The sequence below is a fragment of the Rhinoderma darwinii genome, assembly GCF_050947455.1.
Source record: "Rhinoderma darwinii isolate aRhiDar2 chromosome 5 unlocalized genomic scaffold, aRhiDar2.hap1 SUPER_5_unloc_10, whole genome shotgun sequence".
Lineage (NCBI taxonomy): Eukaryota > Metazoa > Chordata > Amphibia > Anura > Rhinodermatidae > Rhinoderma > Rhinoderma darwinii.
Window position 1 is genome coordinate 1 of NW_027461766.1, and position 20585 is coordinate 20585.

The window sequence follows — 20585 nt, forward strand, 5'->3', positions numbered from 1 at the left end:
AGCCTCACCGTCTTATATAAAGTTCAGACGGAACTTTGCACGTGTCATAGTGGAGCCCTCAGGATTCCAGAGCCAGCTTTCTGACATCATAATGGGGCCTCAGAGATAAAAGCCTGGGCCCAGGCAGTGTTGGTCAGTGCTGCTCAGCAGGCAGCACTGGACTGGACTGGATTACAGCTGATACAAGGTGTGAAGGAACAAGGGGTGGCTGTGGGCATGCACTTGCTGCCGCTGCCAGTGTTTATCTGCATGGCAGCAGGGCATTTGGGCGTTGCCAGGAAGGCGTTTTTATGTAGATTCCTCCTCTTTCAGCACTGCATTGTGGTGCAAGCAAAAGAAGCAAATCCTGTCTGGCTTCCTCTCCGGCCTTTATTCACCTCCCGTGTAGCTGTGAGTGTGTGAGCCTGCAGGGCCCCATGGAATTGCCTAGAAGTAGGCTGAATCGCTGCAAGGGCTGAACAGCAGTATCGGGCAGGCTCGGGCAACGTGCGGCCCGTTCGGGTTATCGCTTCTCGGCCTTTAGGCTAAGATCAAGTGTAGTATCTGTTCTTATCAGTTTAATATCTGATACGTCCCCTATCTGGGGACCATATATTAAATGGATTTTTAGAACAGGGAGATGGAAATAGAGCTTGCTCTGTCCACTCCACGCATTGAACTGGTATTGCAGTATTTCCAGGACCGGTGCACCCTTTCCTTATGTGTTGACTAAAAGCAGATTCCAAAAGTGTTTTTTGTCTTTGCTATTGTTTCTGTCTTTCTGAAGGGATCTCCCCTTTTAATCCCATTATTTCAACACCTGTTGGACAATGCATGAGTGATAATGAGCTCATTGATTAAATGCAATTAATGAATAGATTGCCACCTCTTGTTGTGTGTCGTCTGTGTTTCTGTGTTTCCGGCATTTCACATTGGAACACCTCATTCACCTTCCTTGTTTTCTCTCCGCCCTCCCTTTTAGGTAAGTTAAAGAGCTGCACCTGAGCCAGCCACTGATTGATTGATTGATTGATTGATTGATTGATTGATTGATTGATTGATTGATTGATTGATTGATTGATTGATGCAGCACAACAGTCAAATAGTGGAGTGGAGTAGGGGAACAGCAAACAGCCAATAAAGCAGCCCGCCCGCTCGCCTGCCCGCCACAATGGACCTACCTGTGTACACTAGATGGATGTGATGGAATGTACTGTCGTCCCTACATTTCAAGAAGAAGTAAGAATTGCAGTTGCAACAAAGCCTTGCTTGCCTACAAAGAGAGCAGCAATTTGGATTTGTTACTATGTTACCTAGAAGAATAACAAACTGTGCAAGGATGGAGGTTGTAGGAGCAAGGAGAAGTTGTCTGTAAAGTTGGTGGATGCCTATTTTCCATTTTGCAGTCCCTTGTCTCCCTCTTGTGGCCTCCTGGAGGCAACTAGCTGTGCAAAAAAAAGACAGCCTGGCGGCCGGCTGTTGCAGTGTTGCCCTCTCAGGCAACACTGAGTGACTGACTGAGCCTCACCGTCTTATATAAAGTTCAGACGGAACTTTGCACGTGTCATAGTGGAGCCCTCAGGATTCCAGAGCCAGCTTTCTGACATCATAATGGGGCCTCAGAGATAAAAGCCTGGGCCCAGGCAGTGTTGGTCAGTGCTGCTCAACAGGCAGCACTGGACTGGACTGGATTACAGCTGATACAAGGTGTGAAGGAACAAGGGGTGGCTGTGGGCATGCACTTGCTGCCGCTGCCAGTGTTTATCTGCATGGCAGCAGGGCATTTGGGCGTTGCCAGGAAGGCGTTTTTATGTAGATTCCTCCTCTTTCAGCACTGCATTGTGGTGCAAGCAAAAGAAGCAAATCCTGTCTGGCTTCCTCTCCGGCCTTTATTCACCTCCCGTGTAGCTGTGAGTGTGTGAGCCTGCAGGGCCCCATGGAATTGCCTAGAAGTAGGCTGAATCGCTGCAAGGGCTGAACAGCAGTATCGGGCAGGCTCGGGCAACGCGCGGCCCGTTCGGGTTATCGCTTCTCGGCCTTTTGGCTAAGATCAAGTGTAGTATCTGTTCTTATCAGTTTAATATCTGATACGTCCCCTATCTGGGGACCATATATTAAATGGATTTTTAGAACAGGGAGATGGAAATAGAGCTTGCTCTGTCCACTCCACGCATTGACCTGGTATTGCAGTATTTCCAGGACCGGTGCACCCTTTCCTTATGTGTTGACTAAAAGCAGATTCCAAAAGTGTTTTTTGTCTTTGCTATTGTTTCTGTCTTTCTGAAGGGATCTCCCCTTTTAATCCCATTATTTCAACACCTGTTGGACAATGCATGAGTGATAATGAGCTCATTGATTAAATGCAATTAATGAATAGATTGCCACCTCTTGTTGTGTGTCGTCTGTGTTTCTGTGTTTCCGGCATTTCACATTGGAACACCTCATTCACCTTCCTTGTCTTCTCTCCACCCTCCCTTTTAGGTAAGTTAAAGAGCTGCACCTGAGCCAGCCACTGATTGATTGATTGATTGATTGATTGATTGATTGATTGATTGATTGATTGATTGATGCAGCACAACAGTCAAATAGTGGAGTGGAGTAGGGGAACAGCAAACAGCCAATAAAGCAGCCCGCCCGCTCGCCTGCCCGCCACAATGGACCTACCTGTGTACACTAGATGGATGTGATGGAATGTACTGTCGTCCCTACATTTCAAGAAGAAGTAAGAATTGCAGTTGCAACAAAGCCTTGCTTGCCTACAAAGAGAGCAGCAATTTGGATTTGTTACTATGTTACCTAGAAGAATAACAAACTGTGCAAGGATGGAGGTTGTAGGAGCAAGGAGAAGTTGTCTGTAAAGTTGGTGGATGCCTATTTTCCATTTTGCAGTCCCTTGTCTCCCTCTTGTGGCCTCCTGGAGGCAACTAGCTGTGCAAAAAAAAGACAGCCTGGCGGCCGGCTGTTGCAGTGTTGCCCTCTCAGGCAACACTGAGTGACTGACTGAGCCTCACCGTCTTATATAAAGTTCAGACGGAACTTTGCACGTGTCATAGTGGAGCCCTCAGGATTCCAGAGCCAGCTTTCTGACATCATAATGGGGCCTCAGAGATAAAAGCCTGGGCCCAGGCAGTGTTGGTCAGTGCTGCTCAGCAGGCAGCACTGGACTGGACTGGATTACAGCTGATACAAGGTGTGAAGGAACAAGGGGTGGCTGTGGGCATGCACTTGCTGCCGCTGCCAGTGTTTATCTGCATGGCAGCAGGGCATTTGGGCGTTGCCAGGAAGGCGTTTTTATGTAGATTCCTCCTCTTTCAGCACTGCATTGTGGTGCAAGCAAAAGAAGCAAATCCTGTCTGGCTTCCTCTCCGGCCTTTATTCACCTCCCGTGTAGCTGTGAGTGTGTGAGCCTGCAGGGCCCCATGGAATTGCCTAGAAGTAGGCTGAATCGCTGCAAGGGCTGAACAGCAGTATCGGGCAGGCTCGGGCAACGCGCGGCCCGTTCGGGTTATCGCTTCTCGGCCTTTTGGCTAAGATCAAGTGTAGTATCTGTTCTTATCAGTTTAATATCTGATACGTCCCCTATCTGGGGACCATATATTAAATGGATTTTTAGAACAGGGAGATGGAAATAGAGCTTGCTCTGTCCACTCCACGCATTGACCTGGTATTGCAGTATTTCCAGGACCGGTGCACCCTTTCCTTATGTGTTGACTAAAAGCAGATTCCAAAAGTGCTTTTTGTCTTTGCTATTGTTTCTGTCTTTCTGAAGGGATCTCCCCTTTTAATCCCATTATTTCAACACCTGTTGGACAATGCATGAGTGATAATGAGCTCATTGATTAAATGCAATTAATGAATAGATTGCCACCTCTTGTTGTGTGTCGTCTGTGTTTCTGTGTTTCCGGCATTTCACATTGGAACACCTCATTCACCTTCCTTGTCTTCTCTCCGCCCTCCCTTTTAGGTAAGTTAAAGAGCTGCACCTGAGCCAGCCACTGATTGATTGATTGATTGATTGATTGATTGATTGATTGATTGATTGATTGATTGATTGATTGATGCAGCACAACAGTCAAATAGTGGAGTGGAGTAGGGGAACAGCAAACAGCCAATAAAGCAGCCCGCCCGCTCGCCTGCCCGCCACAATGGACCTACCTGTGTACACTAGATGGATGTGATGGAATGTACTGTCGTCCCTACATTTCAAGAAGAAGTAAGAATTGCAGTTGCAACAAAGCCTTGCTTGCCTACAAAGAGAGCAGCAATTTGGATTTGTTACTATGTTACCTAGAAGAATAACAAACTGTGCAAGGATGGAGGTTGTAGGAGCAAGGAGAAGTTGTCTGTAAAGTTGGTGGATGCCTATTTTCCATTTTGCAGTCCCTTGTCTCCCTCTTGTGGCCTCCTGGAGGCAACTAGCTGTGCAAAAAAAAGACAGCCTGGCGGCCGGCTGTTGCAGTGTTGCCCTCTCAGGCAACACTGAGTGACTGACTGAGCCTCACCGTCTTATATAAAGTTCAGACGGAACTTTGCACGTGTCATAGTGGAGCCCTCAGGATTCCAGAGCCAGCTTTCTGACATCATAATGGGGCCTCAGAGATAAAAGCCTGGGCCCAGGCAGTGTTGGTCAGTGCTGCTCAGCAGGCAGCACTGGACTGGACTGGATTACAGCTGATACAAGGTGTGAAGGAACAAGGGGTGGCTGTGGGCATGCACTTGCTGCCGCTGCCAGTGTTTATCTGCATGGCAGCAGGGCATTTGGGCGTTGCCAGGAAGGCGTTTTTATGTAGATTCCTCCTCTTTCAGCACTGCATTGTGGTGCAAGCAAAAGAAGCAAATCCTGTCTGGCTTCCTCTCCGGCCTTTATTCACCTCCCGTGTAGCTGTGAGTGTGTGAGCCTGCAGGGCCCCATGGAATTGCCTAGAAGTAGGCTGAATCGCTGCAAGGGCTGAACAGCAGTATCGGGCAGGCTCGGGCAACGCGCGGCCCGTTCGGGTTATCGCTTCTCGGCCTTTTGGCTAAGATCAAGTGTAGTATCTGTTCTTATCAGTTTAATATCTGATACGTCCCCTATCTGGGGACCATATATTAAATGGATTTTTAGAACAGGGAGATGGAAATAGAGCTTGCTCTGTCCACTCCACGCATTGACCTGGTATTGCAGTATTTCCAGGACCGGTGCACCCTTTCCTTATGTGTTGACTAAAAGCAGATTCCAAAAGTGTTTTTTGTCTTTGCTATTGTTTCTGTCTTTCTGAAGGGATCTCCCCTTTTAATCCCATTATTTCAACACCTGTTGGACAATGCATGAGTGATAATGAGCTCATTGATTAAATGCAATTAATGAATAGATTGCCACCTCTTGTTGTGTGTCGTCTGTGTTTCTGTGTTTCCGGCATTTCACATTGGAACACCTCATTCACCTTCCTTGTCTTCTCTCCACCCTCCCTTTTAGGTAAGTTAAAGAGCTGCACCTGAGCCAGCCACTGATTGATTGATTGATTGATTGATTGATTGATTGATTGATTGATTGATTGATTGATTGATTGATTGATTGATGCAGCACAACAGTCAAATAGTGGAGTGGAGTAGGGGAACAGCAAACAGCCAATAAAGCAGCCCGCCCGCTCGCCTGCCCGCCACAATGGACCTACCTGTGTACACTAGATGGATGTGATGGAATGTACTGTCGTCCCTACATTTCAAGAAGAAGTAAGAATTGCAGTTGCAACAAAGCCTTGCTTGCCTACAAAGAGAGCAGCAATTTGGATTTGTTACTATGTTACCTAGAAGAATAACAAACTGTGCAAGGATGGAGGTTGTAGGAGCAAGGAGAAGTTGTCTGTAAAGTTGGTGGATGCCTATTTTCCATTTTGCAGTCCCTTGTCTCCCTCTTGTGGCCTCCTGGAGGCAACTAGCTGTGCAAAAAAAAGACAGCCTGGCGGCCGGCTGTTGCAGTGTTGCCCTCTCAGGCAACACTGAGTGACTGACTGAGCCTCACCGTCTTATATAAAGTTCAGACGGAACTTTGCACGTGTCATAGTGGAGCCCTCAGGATTCCAGAGCCAGCTTTCTGACATCATAATGGGGCCTCAGAGATAAAAGCCTGGGCCCAGGCAGTGTTGGTCAGTGCTGCTCAGCAGGCAGCACTGGACTGGACTGGATTACAGCTGATACAAGGTGTGAAGGAACAAGGGGTGGCTGTGGGCATGCACTTGCTGCCGCTGCCAGTGTTTATCTGCATGGCAGCAGGGCATTTGGGCGTTGCCAGGAAGGCGTTTTTATGTAGATTCCTCCTCTTTCAGCACTGCATTGTGGTGCAAGCAAAAGAAGCAAATCCTGTCTGGCTTCCTCTCCGGCCTTTATTCACCTCCCGTGTAGCTGTGAGTGTGTGAGCCTGCAGGGCCCCATGGAATTGCCTAGAAGTAGGCTGAATCGCTGCAAGGGCTGAACAGCAGTATCGGGCAGGCTCGGGCAACGCGCGGCCCGTTCGGGTTATCGCTTCTCGGCCTTTTGGCTAAGATCAAGTGTAGTATCTGTTCTTATCAGTTTAATATCTGATACGTCCCCTATCTGGGGACCATATATTAAATGGATTTTTAGAACAGGGAGATGGAAATAGAGCTTGCTCTGTCCACTCCACGCATTGACCTGGTATTGCAGTATTTCCAGGACCGGTGCACCCTTTCCTTATGTGTTGACTAAAAGCAGATTCCAAAAGTGCTTTTTGTCTTTGCTATTGTTTCTGTCTTTCTGAAGGGATCTCCCCTTTTAATCCCATTATTTCAACACCTGTTGGACAATGCATGAGTGATAATGAGCTCATTGATTAAATGCAATTAATGAATAGATTGCCACCTCTTGTTGTGTGTCGTCTGTGTTTCTGTGTTTCCGGCATTTCACATTGGAACACCTCATTCACCTTCCTTGTCTTCTCTCCGCCCTCCCTTTTAGGTAAGTTAAAGAGCTGCACCTGAGCCAGCCACTGATTGATTGATTGATTGATTGATTGATTGATTGATTGATTGATGCAGCACAACAGTCAAATAGTGGAGTGGAGTAGGGGAACAGCAAACAGCCAATAAAGCAGCCCGCCCGCTCGCCTGCCCGCCACAATGGACCTACCTGTGTACACTAGATGGATGTGATGGAATGTACTGTCGTCCCTACATTTCAAGAAGAAGTAAGAATTGCAGTTGCAACAAAGCCTTGCTTGCCTACAAAGAGAGCAGCAATTTGGATTTGTTACTATGTTACCTAGAAGAATAACAAACTGTGCAAGGATGGAGGTTGTAGGAGCAAGGAGAAGTTGTCTGTAAAGTTGGTGGATGCCTATTTTCCATTTTGCAGTCCCTTGTCTCCCTCTTGTGGCCTCCTGGAGGCAACTAGCTGTGCAAAAAAAAGACAGCCTGGCGGCCGGCTGTTGCAGTGTTGCCCTCTCAGGCAACACTGAGTGACTGACTGAGCCTCACCGTCTTATATAAAGTTCAGACGGAACTTTGCACGTGTCATAGTGGAGCCCTCAGGATTCCAGAGCCAGCTTTCTGACATCATAATGGGGCCTCAGAGATAAAAGCCTGGGCCCAGGCAGTGTTGGTCAGTGCTGCTCAGCAGGCAGCACTGGACTGGACTGGATTACAGCTGATACAAGGTGTGAAGGAACAAGGGGTGGCTGTGGGCATGCACTTGCTGCCGCTGCCAGTGTTTATCTGCATGGCAGCAGGGCATTTGGGCGTTGCCAGGAAGGCGTTTTTATGTAGATTCCTCCTCTTTCAGCACTGCATTGTGGTGCAAGCAAAAGAAGCAAATCCTGTCTGGCTTCCTCTCCGGCCTTTATTCACCTCCCGTGTAGCTGTGAGTGTGTGAGCCTGCAGGGCCCCATGGAATTGCCTAGAAGTAGGCTGAATCGCTGCAAGGGCTGAACAGCAGTATCGGGCAGGCTCGGGCAACGCGCGGCCCGTTCGGGTTATCGCTTCTCGGCCTTTTGGCTAAGATCAAGTGTAGTATCTGTTCTTATCAGTTTAATATCTGATACGTCCCCTATCTGGGGACCATATATTAAATGGATTTTTAGAACAGGGAGATGGAAATAGAGCTTGCTCTGTCCACTCCACGCATTGACCTGGTATTGCAGTATTTCCAGGACCGGTGCACCCTTTCCTTATGTGTTGACTAAAAGCAGATTCCAAAAGTGTTTTTTGTCTTTGCTATTGTTTCTGTCTTTCTGAAGGGATCTCCCCTTTTAATCCCATTATTTCAACACCTGTTGGACAATGCATGAGTGATAATGAGCTCATTGATTAAATGCAATTAATGAATAGATTGCCACCTCTTGTTGTGTGTCGTCTGTGTTTCTGTGTTTCCGGCATTTCACATTGGAACACCTCATTCACCTTCCTTGTCTTCTCTCCGCCCTCCCTTTTAGGTAAGTTAAAGAGCTGCACCTGAGCCAGCCACTGATTGATTGATTGATTGATTGATTGATTGATTGATTGATTGATTGATTGATTGATGCAGCACAACAGTCAAATAGTGGAGTGGAGTAGGGGAACAGCAAACAGCCAATAAAGCAGCCCGCCCGCTCGCCTGCCCGCCACAATGGACCTACCTGTGTACACTAGATGGATGTGATGGAATGTACTGTCGTCCCTACATTTCAAGAAGAAGTAAGAATTGCAGTTGCAACAAAGCCTTGCTTGCCTACAAAGAGAGCAGCAATTTGGATTTGTTACTATGTTACCTAGAAGAATAACAAACTGTGCAAGGATGGAGGTTGTAGGAGCAAGGAGAAGTTGTCTGTAAAGTTGGTGGATGCCTATTTTCCATTTTGCAGTCCCTTGTCTCCCTCTTGTGGCCTCCTGGAGGCAACTAGCTGTGCAAAAAAAAGACAGCCTGGCGGCCGGCTGTTGCAGTGTTGCCCTCTCAGGCAACACTGAGTGACTGACTGAGCCTCACCGTCTTATATAAAGTTCAGACGGAACTTTGCACGTGTCATAGTGGAGCCCTCAGGATTCCAGAGCCAGCTTTCTGACATCATAATGGGGCCTCAGAGATAAAAGCCTGGGCCCAGGCAGTGTTGGTCAGTGCTGCTCAGCAGGCAGCACTGGACTGGACTGGATTACAGCTGATACAAGGTGTGAAGGAACAAGGGGTGGCTGTGGGCATGCACTTGCTGCCGCTGCCAGTGTTTATCTGCATGGCAGCAGGGCATTTGGGCGTTGCCAGGAAGGCGTTTTTATGTAGATTCCTCCTCTTTCAGCACTGCATTGTGGTGCAAGCAAAAGAAGCAAATCCTGTCTGGCTTCCTCTCCGGCCTTTATTCACCTCCCGTGTAGCTGTGAGTGTGTGAGCCTGCAGGGCCCCATGGAATTGCCTAGAAGTAGGCTGAATCGCTGCAAGGGCTGAACAGCAGTATCGGGCAGGCTCGGGCAACGCGCGGCCCGTTCGGGTTATCGCTTCTCGGCCTTTTGGCTAAGATCAAGTGTAGTATCTGTTCTTATCAGTTTAATATCTGATACGTCCCCTATCTGGGGACCATATATTAAATGGATTTTTAGAACAGGGAGATGGAAATAGAGCTTGCTCTGTCCACTCCACGCATTGACCTGGTATTGCAGTATTTCCAGGACCGGTGCACCCTTTCCTTATGTGTTGACTAAAAGCAGATTCCAAAAGTGTTTTTTGTCTTTGCTATTGTTTCTGTCTTTCTGAAGGGATCTCCCCTTTTAATCCCATTATTTCAACACCTGTTGGACAATGCATGAGTGATAATGAGCTCATTGATTAAATGCAATTAATGAATAGATTGCCACCTCTTGTTGTGTGTCGTCTGTGTTTCTGTGTTTCCGGCATTTCACATTGGAACACCTCATTCACCTTCCTTGTCTTCTCTCCGCCCTCCCTTTTAGGTAAGTTAAAGAGCTGCACCTGAGCCAGCCACTGATTGATTGATTGATTGATTGATTGATTGATTGATTGATTGATTGATTGATTGATGCAGCACAACAGTCAAATAGTGGAGTGGAGTAGGGGAACAGCAAACAGCCAATAAAGCAGCCCGCCCGCTCGCCTGCCCGCCACAATGGACCTACCTGTGTACACTAGATGGATGTGATGGAATGTACTGTCGTCCCTACATTTCAAGAAGAAGTAAGAATTGCAGTTGCAACAAAGCCTTGCCAAAGCCTTGCTTGCCTACAAAGAGAGCAGCAATTTGGATTTGTTACTATGTTACCTAGAAGAATAACAAACTGTGCAAGGATGGAGGTTGTAGGAGCAAGGAGAAGTTGTCTGTAAAGTTGGTGGATGCCTATTTTCCATTTTGCAGTCCCTTGTCTCCCTCTTGTGGCCTCCTGGAGGCAACTAGCTGTGCAAAAAAAAGACAGCCTGGCGGCCGGCTGTTGCAGTGTTGCCCTCTCAGGCAACACTGAGTGACTGACTGAGCCTCACCGTCTTATATAAAGTTCAGACGGAACTTTGCACGTGTCATAGTGGAGCCCTCAGGATTCCAGAGCCAGCTTTCTGACATCATAATGGGGCCTCAGAGATAAAAGCCTGGGCCCAGGCAGTGTTGGTCAGTGCTGCTCAGCAGGCAGCACTGGACTGGACTGGATTACAGCTGATACAAGGTGTGAAGGAACAAGGGGTGGCTGTGGGCATGCACTTGCTGCCGCTGCCAGTGTTTATCTGCATGGCAGCAGGGCATTTGGGCGTTGCCAGGAAGGCGTTTTTATGTAGATTCCTCCTCTTTCAGCACTGCATTGTGGTGCAAGCAAAAGAAGCAAATCCTGTCTGGCTTCCTCTCCGGCCTTTATTCACCTCCCGTGTAGCTGTGAGTGTGTGAGCCTGCAGGGCCCCATGGAATTGCCTAGAAGTAGGCTGAATCGCTGCAAGGGCTGAACAGCAGTATCGGGCAGGCTCGGGCAACGCGCGGCCCGTTCGGGTTATCGCTTCTCGGCCTTTTGGCTAAGATCAAGTGTAGTATCTGTTCTTATCAGTTTAATATCTGATACGTCCCCTATCTGGGGACCATATATTAAATGGATTTTTAGAACAGGGAGATGGAAATAGAGCTTGCTCTGTCCACTCCACGCATTGACCTGGTATTGCAGTATTTCCAGGACCGGTGCACCCTTTCCTTATGTGTTGACTAAAAGCAGATTCCAAAAGTGTTTTTTGTCTTTGCTATTGTTTCTGTCTTTCTGAAGGGATCTCCCCTTTTAATCCCATTATTTCAACACCTGTTGGACAATGCATGAGTGATAATGAGCTCATTGATTAAATGCAATTAATGAATAGATTGCCACCTCTTGTTGTGTGTCGTCTGTGTTTCTGTGTTTCCGGCATTTCACATTGGAACACCTCATTCACCTTCCTTGTCTTCTCTCCGCCCTCCCTTTTAGGTAAGTTAAAGAGCTGCACCTGAGCCAGCCACTGATTGATTGATTGATTGATTGATTGATTGATTGATTGATTGATTGATGCAGCACAACAGTCAAATAGTGGAGTGGAGTAGGGGAACAGCAAACAGCCAATAAAGCAGCCCGCCCGCTCGCCTGCCCGCCACAATGGACCTACCTGTGTACACTAGATGGATGTGATGGAATGTACTGTCGTCCCTACATTTCAAGAAGAAGTAAGAATTGCAGTTGCAACAAAGCCTTGCTTGCCTACAAAGAGAGCAGCAATTTGGATTTGTTACTATGTTACCTAGAAGAATAACAAACTGTGCAAGGATGGAGGTTGTAGGAGCAAGGAGAAGTTGTCTGTAAAGTTGGTGGATGCCTATTTTCCATTTTGCAGTCCCTTGTCTCCCTCTTGTGGCCTCCTGGAGGCAACTAGCTGTGCAAAAAAAAGACAGCCTGGCGGCCGGCTGTTGCAGTGTTGCCCTCTCAGGCAACACTGAGTGACTGACTGAGCCTCACCGTCTTATATAAAGTTCAGACGGAACTTTGCACGTGTCATAGTGGAGCCCTCAGGATTCCAGAGCCAGCTTTCTGACATCATAATGGGGCCTCAGAGATAAAAGCCTGGGCCCAGGCAGTGTTGGTCAGTGCTGCTCAGCAGGCAGCACTGGACTGGACTGGATTACAGCTGATACAAGGTGTGAAGGAACAAGGGGTGGCTGTGGGCATGCACTTGCTGCCGCTGCCAGTGTTTATCTGCATGGCAGCAGGGCATTTGGGCGTTGCCAGGAAGGCGTTTTTATGTAGATTCCTCCTCTTTCAGCACTGCATTGTGGTGCAAGCAAAAGAAGCAAATCCTGTCTGGCTTCCTCTCCGGCCTTTATTCACCTCCCGTGTAGCTGTGAGTGTGTGAGCCTGCAGGGCCCCATGGAATTGCCTAGAAGTAGGCTGAATCGCTGCAAGGGCTGAACAGCAGTATCGGGCAGGCTCGGGCAACGCGCGGCCCGTTCGGGTTATCGCTTCTCGGCCTTTTGGCTAAGATCAAGTGTAGTATCTGTTCTTATCAGTTTAATATCTGATACGTCCCCTATCTGGGGACCATATATTAAATGGATTTTTAGAACAGGGAGATGGAAATAGAGCTTGCTCTGTCCACTCCACGCATTGACCTGGTATTGCAGTATTTCCAGGACCGGTGCACCCTTTCCTTATGTGTTGACTAAAAGCAGATTCCAAAAGTGTTTTTTGTCTTTGCTATTGTTTCTGTCTTTCTGAAGGGATCTCCCCTTTTAATCCCATTATTTCAACACCTGTTGGACAATGCATGAGTGATAATGAGCTCATTGATTAAATGCAATTAATGAATAGATTGCCACCTCTTGTTGTGTGTCGTCTGTGTTTCTGTGTTTCCGGCATTTCACATTGGAACACCTCATTCACCTTCCTTGTCTTCTCTCCGCCCTCCCTTTTAGGTAAGTTAAAGAGCTGCACCTGAGCCAGCCACTGATTGATTGATTGATTGATTGATTGATTGATTGATTGATTGATTGATTGATGCAGCACAACAGTCAAATAGTGGAGTGGAGTAGGGGAACAGCAAACAGCCAATAAAGCAGCCCGCCCGCTCGCCTGCCCGCCACAATGGACCTACCTGTGTACACTAGATGGATGTGATGGAATGTACTGTCGTCCCTACATTTCAAGAAGAAGTAAGAATTGCAGTTGCAACAAAGCCTTGCTTGCCTACAAAGAGAGCAGCAATTTGGATTTGTTACTATGTTACCTAGAAGAATAACAAACTGTGCAAGGATGGAGGTTGTAGGAGCAAGGAGAAGTTGTCTGTAAAGTTGGTGGATGCCTATTTTCCATTTTGCAGTCCCTTGTCTCCCTCTTGTGGCCTCCTGGAGGCAACTAGCTGTGCAAAAAAAAGACAGCCTGGCGGCCGGCTGTTGCAGTGTTGCCCTCTCAGGCAACACTGAGTGACTGACTGAGCCTCACCGTCTTATATAAAGTTCAGACGGAACTTTGCACGTGTCATAGTGGAGCCCTCAGGATTCCAGAGCCAGCTTTCTGACATCATAATGGGGCCTCAGAGATAAAAGCCTGGGCCCAGGCAGTGTTGGTCAGTGCTGCTCAGCAGGCAGCACTGGACTGGACTGGATTACAGCTGATACAAGGTGTGAAGGAACAAGGGGTGGCTGTGGGCATGCACTTGCTGCCGCTGCCAGTGTTTATCTGCATGGCAGCAGGGCATTTGGGCGTTGCCAGGAAGGCGTTTTTATGTAGATTCCTCCTCTTTCAGCACTGCATTGTGGTGCAAGCAAAAGAAGCAAATCCTGTCTGGCTTCCTCTCCGGCCTTTATTCACCTCCCGTGTAGCTGTGAGTGTGTGAGCCTGCAGGGCCCCATGGAATTGCCTAGAAGTAGGCTGAATCGCTGCAAGGGCTGAACAGCAGTATCGGGCAGGCTCGGGCAACGCGCGGCCCGTTCGGGTTATCGCTTCTCGGCCTTTTGGCTAAGATCAAGTGTAGTATCTGTTCTTATCAGTTTAATATCTGATACGTCCCCTATCTGGGGACCATATATTAAATGGATTTTTAGAACAGGGAGATGGAAATAGAGCTTGCTCTGTCCACTCCACGCATTGACCTGGTATTGCAGTATTTCCAGGACCGGTGCACCCTTTCCTTATGTGTTGACTAAAAGCAGATTCCAAAAGTGTTTTTTGTCTTTGCTATTGTTTCTGTCTTTCTGAAGGGATCTCCCCTTTTAATCCCATTATTTCAACACCTGTTGGACAATGCATGAGTGATAATGAGCTCATTGATTAAATGCAATTAATGAATAGATTGCCACCTCTTGTTGTGTGTCGTCTGTGTTTCTGTGTTTCCGGCATTTCACATTGGAACACCTCATTCACCTTCCTTGTCTTCTCTCCGCCCTCCCTTTTAGGTAAGTTAAAGAGCTGCACCTGAGCCAGCCACTTGATTGATTGATTGATTGATTGATTGATTGATTGATTGATTGATGCAGCACAACAGTCAAATAGTGGAGTGGAGTAGGGGAACAGCAAACAGCCAATAAAGCAGCCCGCCCGCTCGCCTGCCCGCCACAATGGACCTACCTGTGTACACTAGATGGATGTGATGGAATGTACTGTCGTCCCTACATTTCAAGAAGAAGTAAGAATTGCAGTTGCAACAAAGCCTTGCTTGCCTACAAAGAGAGCAGCAATTTGGATTTGTTACTATGTTACCTAGAAGAATAACAAACTGTGCAAGGATGGAGGTTGTAGGAGCAAGGAGAAGTTGTCTGTAAAGTTGGTGGATGCCTATTTTCCATTTTGCAGTCCCTTGTCTCCCTCTTGTGGCCTCCTGGAGGCAACTAGCTGTGCAAAAAAAAGACAGCCTGGCGGCCGGCTGTTGCAGTGTTGCCCTCTCAGGCAACACTGAGTGACTGACTGAGCCTCACCGTCTTATATAAAGTTCAGACGGAACTTTGCACGTGTCATAGTGGAGCCCTCAGGATTCCAGAGCCAGCTTTCTGACATCATAATGGGGCCTCAGAGATAAAAGCCTGGGCCCAGGCAGTGTTGGTCAGTGCTGCTCAGCAGGCAGCACTGGACTGGACTGGATTACAGCTGATACAAGGTGTGAAGGAACAAGGGGTGGCTGTGGGCATGCACTTGCTGCCGCTGCCAGTGTTTATCTGCATGGCAGCAGGGCATTTGGGCGTTGCCAGGAAGGCGTTTTTATGTAGATTCCTCCTCTTTCAGCACTGCATTGTGGTGCAAGCAAAAGAAGCAAATCCTGTCTGGCTTCCTCTCCGGCCTTTATTCACCTCCCGTGTAGCTGTGAGTGTGTGAGCCTGCAGGGCCCCATGGAATTGCCTAGAAGTAGGCTGAATCGCTGCAAGGGCTGAACAGCAGTATCGGGCAGGCTCGGGCAACGCGCGGCCCGTTCGGGTTATCGCTTCTCGGCCTTTTGGCTAAGATCAAGTGTAGTATCTGTTCTTATCAGTTTAATATCTGATACGTCCCCTATCTGGGGACCATATATTAAATGGATTTTTAGAACAGGGAGATGGAAATAGAGCTTGCTCTGTCCACTCCACGCATTGACCTGGTATTGCAGTATTTCCAGGACCGGTGCACCCTTTCCTTATGTGTTGACTAAAAGCAGATTCCAAAAGTGTTTTTTGTCTTTGCTATTGTTTCTGTCTTTCTGAAGGGATCTCCCCTTTTAATCCCATTATTTCAACACCTGTTGGACAATGCATGAGTGATAATGAGCTCATTGATTAAATGCAATTAATGAATAGATTGCCACCTCTTGTTGTGTGTCGTCTGTGTTTCTGTGTTTCCGGCATTTCACATTGGAACACCTCATTCACCTTCCTTGTCTTCTCTCCGCCCTCCCTTTTAGGTAAGTTAAAGAGCTGCACCTGAGCCAGCCACTGATTGATTGATTGATTGATTGATTGATTGATTGATTGATTGATTGATGCAGCACAACAGTCAAATAGTGGAGTGGAGTAGGGGAACAGCAAACAGCCAATAAAGCAGCCCGCCCGCTCGCCTGCCCGCCACAATGGACCTACCTGTGTACACTAGATGGATGTGATGGAATGTACTGTCGTCCCTACATTTCAAGAAGAAGTAAGAATTGCAGTTGCAACAAAGCCTTGCTTGCCTACAAAGAGAGCAGCAATTTGGATTTGTTACTATGTTACCTAGAAGAATAACAAACTGTGCAAGGATGGAGGTTGTAGGAGCAAGGAGAAGTTGTCTGTAAAGTTGGTGGATGCCTATTTTCCATTTTGCAGTCCCTTGTCTCCCTCTTGTGGCCTCCTGGAGGCAACTAGCTGTGCAAAAAAAAGACAGCCTGGCGGCCGGCTGTTGCAGTGTTGCCCTCTCAGGCAACACTGAGTGACTGACTGAGCCTCACCGTCTTATATAAAGTTCAGACGGAACTTTGCACGTGTCATAGTGGAGCCCTCAGGATTCCAGAGCCAGCTTTCTGACATCATAATGGGGCCTCAGAGATAAAAGCCTGGGCCCAGGCAGTGTTGGTCAGTGCTGCTCAGCAGGCAGCACTGGACTGGACTGGATTACAGCTGATACAAGGTGTGAAGGAACAAGGGGTGGCTGTGGGCATGCACTTGCTGCCGCTGCCAGTGTTTATCTGCATGGCAGCAGGGCATTTGGGCGTTGCCAGGAAGGCGTTTTTATGTAGATTCCTCCTCTTTCAGCACTGCATTGTGGTGCAAGCAAAAGAAGCAAATCCTGTCTGGCTTCCTCTCCGGCCTTTATTCACCTCCCGTGTAGCTGTGAGTGTGTGAGCCTGCAGGGCCCCATGGAATTGCCTAGAAGTAGGCTGAATCGCTGCAAGGGCTGAACAGCAGTATCGGGCAGGCTCGGGCAACGCGCGGCCCGTTCGGGTTATCGCTTCTCGGCCTTTTGGCTAAGATCAAGTGTAGTATCTGTTCTTATCAGTTTAATATCTGATACGTCCCCTATCTGGGGACCATATATTAAATGGATTTTTAGAACAGGGAGATGGAAATAGAGCTTGCTCTGTCCACTCCACGCATTGACCTGGTATTGCAGTATTTCCAGGACCGGTGCACCCTTTCCTTATGTGTTGACTAAAAGCAGATTCCAAAAGTGTTTTTTGTCTTTGCTATTGTTTCTGTCTTTCTGAAGGGATCTCCCCTTTTAATCCCATTATTTCAACACCTGTTGGACAATGCATGAGTGATAATGAGCTCATTGATTAAATGCAATTAATGAATAGATTGCCACCTCTTGTTGTGTGTCGTCTGTGTTTCTGTGTTTCCGGCATTTCACATTGGAACACCTCATTCACCTTCCTTGTCTTCTCTCCGCCCTCCCTTTTAGGTAAGTTAAAGAGCTGCACCTGAGCCAGCCACTGATTGATTGATTGATTGATTGATTGATTGATTGATTGATTGATTGATTGATTGATGCAGCACAACAGTCAAATAGTGGAGTGGAGTAGGGGAACAGCAAACAGCCAATAAAGCAGCCCGCCCGCTCGCCTGCCCGCCACAATGGACCTACCTGTGTACACTAGATGGATGTGATGGAATGTACTGTCGTCCCTACATTTCAAGAAGAAGTAAGAATTGCAGTTGCAACAAAGCCTTGCTTGCCTACAAAGAGAGCAGCAATTTGGATTTGTTACTATGTTACCTAGAAGAATAACAAACTGTGCAAGGATGGAGGTTGTAGGAGCAAGGAGAAGTTGTCTGTAAAGTTGGTGGATGCCTATTTTCCATTTTGCAGTCCCTTGTCTCCCTCTTGTGGCCTCCTGGAGGCAACTAGCTGTGCAAAAAAAAGACAGCCTGGCGGCCGGCTGTTGCAGTGTTGCCCTCTCAGGCAACACTGAGTGACTGACTGAGCCTCACCGTCTTATATAAAGTTCAGACGGAACTTTGCACGTGTCATAGTGGAGCCCTCAGGATTCCAGAGCCAGCTTTCTGACATCATAATGGGGCCTCAGAGATAAAAGCCTGGGCCCAGGCAGTGTTGGTCAGTGCTGCTCAGCAGGCAGCACTGGACTGGACTGGATTACAGCTGATACAAGGTGTGAAGGAACAAGGGGTGGCTGTGGGCATGCACTTGCTGCCGCTGCCAGTGTTTATCTGCATGGCAGCAGGGCATTTGGGCGTTGCCAGGAAGGCGTTTTTATGTAGATTCCTCCTCTTTCAGCACTGCATTGTGGTGCAAGCAAAAGAAGCAAATCCTGTCTGGCTTCCTCTCCGGCCTTTATTCACCTCCCGTGTAGCTGTGAGTGTGTGAGCCTGCAGGGCCCCATGGAATTGCCTAGAAGTAGGCTGAATCGCTGCAAGGGCTGAACAGCAGTATCGGGCAGGCTCGGGCAACGTGCGGCCCGTTCGGGTTATCGCTTCTCGGCCTTTAGGCTAAGATCAAGTGTAGTATCTGTTCTTATCAGTTTAATATCTGATACGTCCCCTATCTGGGGACCATATATTAAATGGATTTTTAGAACAGGGAGATGGAAATAGAGCTTGCTCTGTCCACTCCACGCATTGAACTGGTATTGCAGTATTTCCAGGACCGGTGCACCCTTTCCTTATGTGTTGACTAAAAGCAGATTCCAAAAGTGTTTTTTGTCTTTGCTATTGTTTCTGTCTTTCTGAAGGGATCTCCCCTTTTAATCCCATTATTTCAACACCTGTTGGACAATGCATGAGTGATAATGAGCTCATTGATTAAATGCAATTAATGAATAGATTGCCACCTCTTGTTGTGTGTCGTCTGTGTTTCTGTGTTTCCGGCATTTCACATTGGAACACCTCATTCACCTTCCTTGTTTTCTCTCCGCCCTCCCTTTTAGGTAAGTTAAAGAGCTGCACCTGAGCCAGCCACTGATTGATTGATTGATTGATTGATTGATTGATTGATTGATTGATGCAGCACAACAGTCAAATAGTGGAGTGGAGTAGGGGAACAGCAAACAGCCAATAAAGCAGCCCGCCCGCTCGCCTGCCCGCCACAATGGACCTACCTGTGTACACTAGATGGATGTGATGGAATGTACTGTCGTCCCTACATTTCAAGAAGAAGTAAGAATTGCAGTTGCAACAAAGCCTTGCTTGCCTACAAAGAGAGCAGCAATTTGGATTTGTTACTATGTTACCTAGAAGAATAACAAACTGTGCAAGGATGGAGGTTGTAGGAGCAAGGAGAAGTTGTCTGTAAAGTTGGTGGATGCCTATTTTCCATTTTGCAGTCCCTTGTCTCCCTCTTGTGGCCTCCTGGAGGCAACTAGCTGTGCAAAAAAAAAGACAGCCTGGCGGCCGGCTGTTGCAGTGTTGCCCTCTCAGGCAACACTGAGTGACTGACTGAGCCTCACCGTCTTATATAAAGTTCAGACGGAACTTTGCACGTGTCATAGTGGAGCCCTCAGGATTCCAGAGCCAGCTTTCTGACATCATAATGGGGCCTCAGAGATAAAAGCCTGGGCCCAGGCAGTGTTGGTCAGTGCTGCTCAACAGGCAGCACTGGACTGGACTGGATTACAGCTGATACAAGGTGTGAAGGAACAAGGGGTGGCTGTGGGCATGCACTTGCTGCCGCTGCCAGTGTTTATCTGCATGGCAGCAGGGCATTTGGGCGTTGCCAGGAAGGCGTTTTTATGTAGATTCCTCCTCTTTCAGCACTGCATTGTGGTGCAAGCAAAAGAAGCAAATCCTGTCTGGCTTCCTCTCCGGCCTTTATTCACCTCCCGTGTAGCTGTGAGTGTGTGAGCCTGCAGGGCCCCATGGAATTGCCTAGAAGTAGGCTGAATCGCTGCAAGGGCTGAACAGCAGTATCGGGCAGGCTCGGGCAACGCGCGGCCCGTTCGGGTTATCGCTTCTCGGCCTTTTGGCTAAGATCAAGTGTAGTATCTGTTCTTATCAGTTTAATATCTGATACGTCCCCTATCTGGGGACCATATATTAAATGGATTTTTAGAACAGGGAGATGGAAATAGAGCTTGCTCTGTCCACTCCACGCATTGACCTGGTATTGCAGTATTTCCAGGACCGGTGCACCCTTTCCTTATGTGTTGACTAAAAGCAGATTCCAAAAGTGTTTTTTGTCTTTGCTATTGTTTCTGTCTTTCTGAAGGGATCTCCCCTTTTAATCCCATTATTTCAACACCTGTTGGACAATGCATGAGTGATAATGAGCTCATTGATTAAATGCAATTAATGAATAGATTGCCACCTCTTGTTGTGTGTCGTCTGTGTTTCTGTGTTTCCGGCATTTCACATTGGAACACCTCATTCACCTTCCTTGTCTTCTCTCCGCCCTCCCTTTTAGGTAAGTTAAAGAGCTGCACCTGAGCCAGCCACTGATTGATTGATTGATTGATTGATTGATTGATTGATTGATTGATTGATTGATGCAGCACAACAGTCAAATAGTGGAGTGGAGTAGGGGAACAGCAAACAGCCAATAAAGCAGCCCGCCCGCTCGCCTGCCCGCCACAATGGACCTACCTGTGTACACTAGATGGATGTGATGGAATGTACTGTCGTCCCTACATTTCAAGAAGAAGTAAGAATTGCAGTTGCAACAAAGCCTTGCTTGCCTACAAAGAGAGCAGCAATTTGGATTTGTTACTATGTTACCTAGAAGAATAACAAACTGTGCAAGGATGGAGGTTGT

The 20585-nt window shown here is 47.7% G+C and overlaps 14 non-coding genes across 14 annotated transcripts; all 14 read left to right on the top strand.

Annotated features, from left to right (window-relative positions):
• The first annotated feature begins 504 nt into the window (after positions 1-504).
• On the top strand, positions 505-695 carry LOC142684763 (U2 spliceosomal RNA). Its single transcript, XR_012854357.1, has one exon. It is a non-coding gene; the product is annotated as a U2 spliceosomal RNA (small nuclear RNA).
• Positions 696-2003: 1308 nt separating this feature from the next.
• LOC142684781 (U2 spliceosomal RNA) lies at positions 2004-2194 on the top strand. Its single transcript, XR_012854371.1, has one exon. It is a non-coding gene; the product is annotated as a U2 spliceosomal RNA (small nuclear RNA).
• A 1292-nt stretch (positions 2195-3486) lies between these two features.
• On the top strand, positions 3487-3677 carry LOC142684365 (U2 spliceosomal RNA). Its single transcript, XR_012853996.1, has one exon. It is a non-coding gene; the product is annotated as a U2 spliceosomal RNA (small nuclear RNA).
• Positions 3678-4977: 1300 nt separating this feature from the next.
• Positions 4978-5168, top strand: LOC142684377 (U2 spliceosomal RNA). The gene has a single exon (XR_012854007.1). It is a non-coding gene; the product is annotated as a U2 spliceosomal RNA (small nuclear RNA).
• Positions 5169-6476: 1308 nt separating this feature from the next.
• On the top strand, positions 6477-6667 carry LOC142684389 (U2 spliceosomal RNA). Its single transcript, XR_012854018.1, has one exon. It is a non-coding gene; the product is annotated as a U2 spliceosomal RNA (small nuclear RNA).
• A 1280-nt stretch (positions 6668-7947) lies between these two features.
• LOC142684402 (U2 spliceosomal RNA) lies at positions 7948-8138 on the top strand. The gene has a single exon (XR_012854029.1). It is a non-coding gene; the product is annotated as a U2 spliceosomal RNA (small nuclear RNA).
• Positions 8139-9430: 1292 nt separating this feature from the next.
• Positions 9431-9621, top strand: LOC142684414 (U2 spliceosomal RNA). Its single transcript, XR_012854040.1, has one exon. It is a non-coding gene; the product is annotated as a U2 spliceosomal RNA (small nuclear RNA).
• Positions 9622-10924: 1303 nt separating this feature from the next.
• Positions 10925-11115, top strand: LOC142684426 (U2 spliceosomal RNA). The gene has a single exon (XR_012854051.1). It is a non-coding gene; the product is annotated as a U2 spliceosomal RNA (small nuclear RNA).
• Positions 11116-12399: 1284 nt separating this feature from the next.
• On the top strand, positions 12400-12590 carry LOC142684438 (U2 spliceosomal RNA). Its single transcript, XR_012854062.1, has one exon. It is a non-coding gene; the product is annotated as a U2 spliceosomal RNA (small nuclear RNA).
• Positions 12591-13878: 1288 nt separating this feature from the next.
• On the top strand, positions 13879-14069 carry LOC142684450 (U2 spliceosomal RNA). The gene has a single exon (XR_012854073.1). It is a non-coding gene; the product is annotated as a U2 spliceosomal RNA (small nuclear RNA).
• Positions 14070-15350: 1281 nt separating this feature from the next.
• Positions 15351-15541, top strand: LOC142684462 (U2 spliceosomal RNA). The gene has a single exon (XR_012854084.1). It is a non-coding gene; the product is annotated as a U2 spliceosomal RNA (small nuclear RNA).
• Positions 15542-16825: 1284 nt separating this feature from the next.
• On the top strand, positions 16826-17016 carry LOC142684474 (U2 spliceosomal RNA). The gene has a single exon (XR_012854095.1). It is a non-coding gene; the product is annotated as a U2 spliceosomal RNA (small nuclear RNA).
• Positions 17017-18308: 1292 nt separating this feature from the next.
• Positions 18309-18499, top strand: LOC142684764 (U2 spliceosomal RNA). Its single transcript, XR_012854358.1, has one exon. It is a non-coding gene; the product is annotated as a U2 spliceosomal RNA (small nuclear RNA).
• Positions 18500-19780: 1281 nt separating this feature from the next.
• LOC142684487 (U2 spliceosomal RNA) lies at positions 19781-19971 on the top strand. Its single transcript, XR_012854107.1, has one exon. It is a non-coding gene; the product is annotated as a U2 spliceosomal RNA (small nuclear RNA).
• The last annotated feature ends 614 nt before the right edge of the window (positions 19972-20585 follow it).